The sequence below is a fragment of the Carlito syrichta genome, unplaced genomic scaffold, assembly GCF_000164805.1.
Source record: "Carlito syrichta isolate Samal-C Ts95f unplaced genomic scaffold, Tarsius_syrichta-2.0.1 Scaffold315151, whole genome shotgun sequence".
Lineage (NCBI taxonomy): Eukaryota > Metazoa > Chordata > Mammalia > Primates > Tarsiidae > Carlito > Carlito syrichta.
The window spans coordinates 256,694-263,059 of record NW_007259247.1 but is presented as its reverse complement, the minus strand read 5'-3'; positions in this window follow the sequence as shown (position 1 = coordinate 263,059).

Below are 6,366 nucleotides of genomic sequence, written 5' to 3'. Positions count from 1 at the left end.
AATGTACAAAAATAATTGCCCAATTTTTATAAATAATTCTGGTTTTTTGTTCCCCACCTACTATGCTTAAACAAAGATTAGCTTTTTCTGTTTACCTTCATTATAGGATGTATAATACTGTTTTCCAAAATATTTATTGTTTTCCATTTCAATGATAGTATAAATATATGGGCAATCAGCAAGTGTGCATTATCAATAAGTGAATACAAAGAAAGAATCAGTAACGTCTATTATTTGTGGGTGCAGTAGAAATTGATTTAATATGTTGTGGTAAATTCTACTTCCAATTTAGTAAATCTGGAAATCCCCTTTCTTCTATGATTTCAAATTAAAGATGACCAGAGAATAATGTGGGAGGTAGAATTAAAACAGTGGCCACTGGATCAGAAGTGGTGATGAGAGATACAGCAGTGGGTTCCAGCTTGTCTTTTCACTCTCCTGCTGCATGCCCAGATCTTCTTCCCAAATTGGGTCTTTTCTGCTATGCAACAGCAGCCCAGGCCTAACAGCAGACACCAGGCAGTGATTGCTCTCCAGAGACAACAGTTCCCATAAACCACTCCACAAGCTTCCCCTGTGTGGAAGTCTGACATTCACAGTGGGATATACAGGGCTTCCAGTATGTCCCTGCTTTTTCACCTCTGCAGGTACTTCAGAAAGACAGGTGGATGGTGACTTGTTTGTTTCTCAGTCTCTATCAGATAGATCCACTATATCAACCTGCTTACCCAAGTTCACATTGTGGCAAATAAAAGGTACAATATCTACACCACAGAATATAACTCTCTTTTTAAAAAGATTGTGTTGTTGTTGCTGTTTTCTAAAATGTTTGCACTCCTTAAATATACCTTGCTTTCAAATTTTCCTTCATTCTTCTCTCCATCTTCGTCTCCACTGACTTTTGTCTTATATAGGCTATTTATAATATTTAACACAAATTTTGGAATCTATCAATTGTTCCTGTCTCATAGTTTCACCAGGTATGAAGTGTGTTGAGAAATAATAAATAGATGGATAGATAGATAAGTAGATAGATATATGAGTGATAGATAAATAGCTGATAGACACATAAATACATAGATGACAAATATAGATAGATATGGATATACATACATATTTTACTTATCAAAACCTTTTTTATTTTATCTAAACAGACAATTGCTGATATATTTAGCCACATCCAACAATATTATTTTTAGTTGATTTCTTTCTCATAGATTTAGTTTCCCAAAACCCACATAACATGCTATTCAAATTTCACTTCTTTAGTATTATATAGACATTTATAGGGCATTATTAAATATTGACCACATCTGAATGCCTTAATGGATACTTCAATGTGCCTTTTGAGTTATCACTTACAATGATTAGCAAAATTTAGAGATTTATTTTCTTTTTTCTTTTGGAAGCACATAAATTGTGCCTAAATTTTCAGTATTTCTCTTAGGACACTGCTCCAATCCATTATCTTGCAGTACACTATCACTATTATACTATTATTATAGTAGAACATGATCTATATTTTAACTACTAGTAATAAGTAATTGTGATATTTTCAAAACTATTAGGAATACTGTAAAATCACATTTTTATAATCTAATATGTATTTAAGAGATGTATTAATATAATACTAACAGAAATTAACATCATTCCATCAAAATTTAGTTTAAAATTCAATCACTTGAAAAATTTATTTCTTTGTATTGCAAGTATTAAACCTGATTCTAAAACTACCACTAACTTTACTCTTTCCAAGTTTAATTAAGAACACATCATTTTATTATATTTATTTGTTCAAAATTTATTATTATTATTTTCATTTTAATACTCACATTTTCCCCATTTAGTCAATGCAACGTTTTTTTAAATGGTTCCATGTTATTTTAGCACCACTCGAATATTTCAAAAAGCAATGTATTTTCTGGCAATATTAAGCATTACCATGTTCATCTGAATTTGTTTCTGGATCTGTCTTGGTGTGATATCAAGCCCTTACCAAGGAATCTTTTGCTTATTAAAACATTATAGTATTTGAAACCAAGTAAGATTGAAATGGGATTAAGATAATCGACATAAGGCAGCTACAGTGAATTTCTCCTACAGAGTGAACCATAATAGTTCCCTCAGTTCCCAGAAAGGAACAGATCCAGCAGCATACCCCACAAGTCTCCAAAGAAGAGAAAATAACTACTTAGAGCAAAGAAGAAGGAAATAGATCCACCAACCTGGGCTGGAAGTGGTTGGACTCTTCTGCACTGCATGGCCCATCACTGCCTCTGGAGGCTTTTGGGAGGGTGAGTCACAGGACATTGGGAGTTGTGTTCCTGCCATGAACTTGCAGGAATCCCTGGGCCTCCTGGGACCACAACCCCTCACTAGTAAACCTCCTTCCCCAAAGTCACACTGCACTATGTAGAATTTCAGGAAAAAAGCCTAGAACACTGCCAGCTACCATTTCCCAGGAACTAGAACTTGCAGGGTGGAGTGGCTGCTTTCCAGCCAGCATGAGAGAGGCCAGACTCTGAGGGCAAACTCCCCAGTTGCAGACAGTTCCAGGTTTGGTGGGTTACCTGAGAACACCTGAGACCCTGAGGCCTGCTGCACCTTAACATTCAAATGACAGGTTGCCTGAGGCCAATACAGAAACCTGGTGGGACACATTGCTATGGCAACCTCTCCCTTTGTTAAGTCTGGTTCTGCTCTGGGACAGTTAAGATTGCAGGCCTATGAAGAGCTCCACCTCCTGTCCCCTGAATGAAACTAGAAGACTCAAAACAGACAGAAAACTTGGAAAATTCCCAGAGCCCTGCATTCAGCCCAGACTGGTGGGGACATCTTTGGAGAAATGCTCTCCAAAGGAGGTTCCTACAGCCACTATTCTAGCGGTTTTCTCCCACAAGAGCCACCTCCTGAACGGAGGGCAACAGTACAGCCAACCACATCAGATACAATACCTCAGCTTTGGAGAAGGCCTCATCTCAAACACCAGCAAAAAATACTTTCTAAGCCACTCTGGCTACTTAAGATACTGTGAGTCAGTGCAGATACACAACATAGGGTCACCACATCTGGCAGTTGAGAAACTCACTGAAGGGCACAGGGAACAATCAGAAGGGTATCTCCCGAGATGGCGCTAAACACTATATAGAACCAAACAAAGACAACAAAGGCCCTAAGCTCCGGCTTTTCCTGTGCGCGCAAAGTTTAAACCTGTGCTCAAATAACTTCTCCCTATGGGAATACTACTTCATATTCTCCTCCAATAAAACCCAAACATGGCACTGGCCAGCCCCTGCCAGGCCCATAAATATACCCCTCTCCCTGCATAGCTCTCTCTCTCCTTCCCTCTTTTTCTCTCTCTCTCACACTCTCTCGCCCTCTCTCCCCCTCTCTCTTTTCTCTCCCACCTCTCTCTCTCTCTCTCTCTCCCTCTCTCTCTCCCACCTCTTTCTCTCTCCCTCTCTCTCTCTCTCTCTCCCTCTCTCTCTCTCACTTTTCCTCGGTTACAGTCCCTTCCTGTAACTGCCCCTTTAATAAATCTCTTGGTTCTGCCTGGGGGTGGAGTCATTACTGGCACTGAGATCCTTTCATTGGTGCCGTGACTCGAATTGGGTGCTCTCCTGCCCTTGAACAGGTCTATCCCCATAGGCAGGATCCCCGACCCTGCGCCGGTGGCCGCTCCAGCCCACCTGGATCTTCCCACTGTTTTGAATGCATGAACTGCATCCACCAGCAGTCATTAGATAGGTGAGTTCCCCAGACACGGAAACCTAAAACTTGCCTGGGACCCCCCGGGGGGAACTGACCATTGATCATCCAGCAGCCCCTCCGGGCCCCAGGCGAGGGGGAACACACCCCACCTTGGCCTTCATGACCACCGCAGACCCTAAAGGCTTCCTCTTCTCCTTTATCTCTCTCAAACTTTAAAAACTCCCGTGGCTGCCGGGCTGCAGCGGGCCCCAGGGGTCCCACGTCTGCTAACCCACGGTGGTTTCTGTAAAATTTTCTTTCTCTCCCTCTCTCTCTCCCCCCCAAGGAATCCCATGGCTGTTGGGCCGCAGTGGACCCCAGGGGTCCCACGTCTGCTGGCCCACAGTGGATTCCGGAGGGATCCCAAGGCTGCTAGCCTACAGTGGACTCTGTTGGGTTCCCACTCCCCAGGACTCCCATGTCTGTTTGGCAACAGTGTACCCTAAAGGCTCCCACATCTGTTGACCCACAGCAGACTCTGCGGGACTCCTGCTTCTGTTCGACCAGCAGGAATTGTGAATACACCCGCCACCCACCTGCCAATCGGTCAAGTGCTCTCTGTTTTGAAAAATCCTAGCGCTAGTTGCCTTGACCCCTCGGTTCTCCAGGAGAACCCTGGTTGTGCCAAACCTCTGTGATGACAGACTTTGCCACAGCCACACTTCTCAGACAGCCGACTCTTCGGGGGACGCCCCGTTTAGCCCACCTGTCCCTCTATGGGAGGTTTGTCATCCTGCTGGCCAATTCCCCTCTTAAATGCCTCTTAAACAATCTACACACAGCACTGGCCAACATATCCCTTAGACAACCAAAATCAGTGGCCTATATAATTTCTGTGAGCATTCAAAACGGTGGGTAGAGATTCCTCCACATTCAGTCCTTTTCTCTCCTCCATAAACACTCACTCTACAGCTTCTCTCCCTCCCACTGTCCCACATGTGTCTGCACTTCCTCCTTTGAACCTCCCTTCCCCCACTGCAAGCACTCCTCTGTGTCTGGGATTTCAATCCTGTGGAGAAGCCCCCTCCTTCCTCTTCAGCTCCACCCACTTCTCCAGCAATTCAACCTCTGTGCCCTCCCCTTTCAATCACTCCCCAGTATAACCCTCTGGTAACCCGATCCAAGGTCACACCGGTGGTCGTTCAGGTACACATCCCCTTCTCTATCTCAGACCTCTCACAAATTAAAAAAAAAAGTCTTACATCATACACAACTAATCCTGCCACCTCCCTCTATTTCTAACTTCAACCCAGCAGATAAACCTCCTATAGTCTGCTTTTGCTATTCCACTCTCTATCAGTTTTTCCTCCTTCTCACCCTCCACCTTTATCTGGGAAGGAAAGGCTGGTGTCTATGGCCATGGCACCTAACCCTGACCTTCAGTCTCACTCTTTTACCTTCAGAGAAGGGACCAGTGCCAAAGGCCACAGTGACTAACCCCAGCCTCCAGTCTTCTCACCCCCCTCCCCTACTTGAAAAAGCCATTCAACTTTCCACATGGCTTAATAGGTCTCTTCTCAAGGGGGTGACTGGGACAAAAGGATGTTAAAAAAATTCTTCTTTATTGTTTTCTTATGATAAATTTCTCTCAAGTTTTCTCTAAACTGGGTCTATATCAACCTTCCCAGACAAAAATAAAGGGATCATGTAAATAAATCCTGTTAGCTAACTACAAAAGAGGTTAATAGACTAACTAGGACAGAATAAAAGAGTTTTTTTCAAAGACCAAATGAAAATCCAGCAATGTTTCTAAGTCGCCTCTCTGAGACATTGCAGCAGTTTACTAATATTGATTTAAACTCTGTAGAGGGACAAAACTCTTTTGGCTATGTATTTTATCTTCCAGTCAGCACTGGGTATTAGGCACAAACTCCAAAAATTAAAAAAGGGACCACAAACCCCTCAATTAGAGCTATTGTACATGGCCTTTAAAATCTTTAACAACCAAGAGGAGGAAAGAATACAAGGCCACCAACATAAGTGGAAAGCACTTCAGCTTTTATCTACCACTTTAGCAAAAAAAGCCACCACTGATAATCTTCCACTCCAGATGGTCAATAGCAGAAGGGGTACACAGCCCCTTCCCAGGTTTGTTTCTGATGCCATCAAGATGGGTATATGGCCAAAACTGTCAAGTCCTGCCCACCAGCAAAACCCTGTCCCAAATGCAAACAGCATGGACATTGGGCTCATGATTGCCTCATTCGCCCAGAAGGAAGAGAGCACGTGGCCCAGAGGCTTGCTACAATTAAGGGACACCAGGCATCTTACACGATCTCAAAGGGGGATCTCTTGGACTTGCTCCAGTCAAATTGACTCGCCCCTAAGTTGATAGCCCCAATGTCTTCAGAACAAACCATTAAACCAACCGAGACTAGGGTGGAAATATCAATAGCTGGCAGTGTTATATCATTTGTTATTAATACGGGGGCTACATGCTCAACTCTACTTAAATTTCCTGGTCCACTCCTTCCTTCACCCCTTTTGGTTGTGGGGGTACAGGGCATTATATCCACACCCCTCACTATGCCATTACTTCCATGTATTCTGGGAAATAAAATATTTCAACACTCTTTCCTTATTATGCCAACATGTCCAGCTCCATTATTGGAAAGG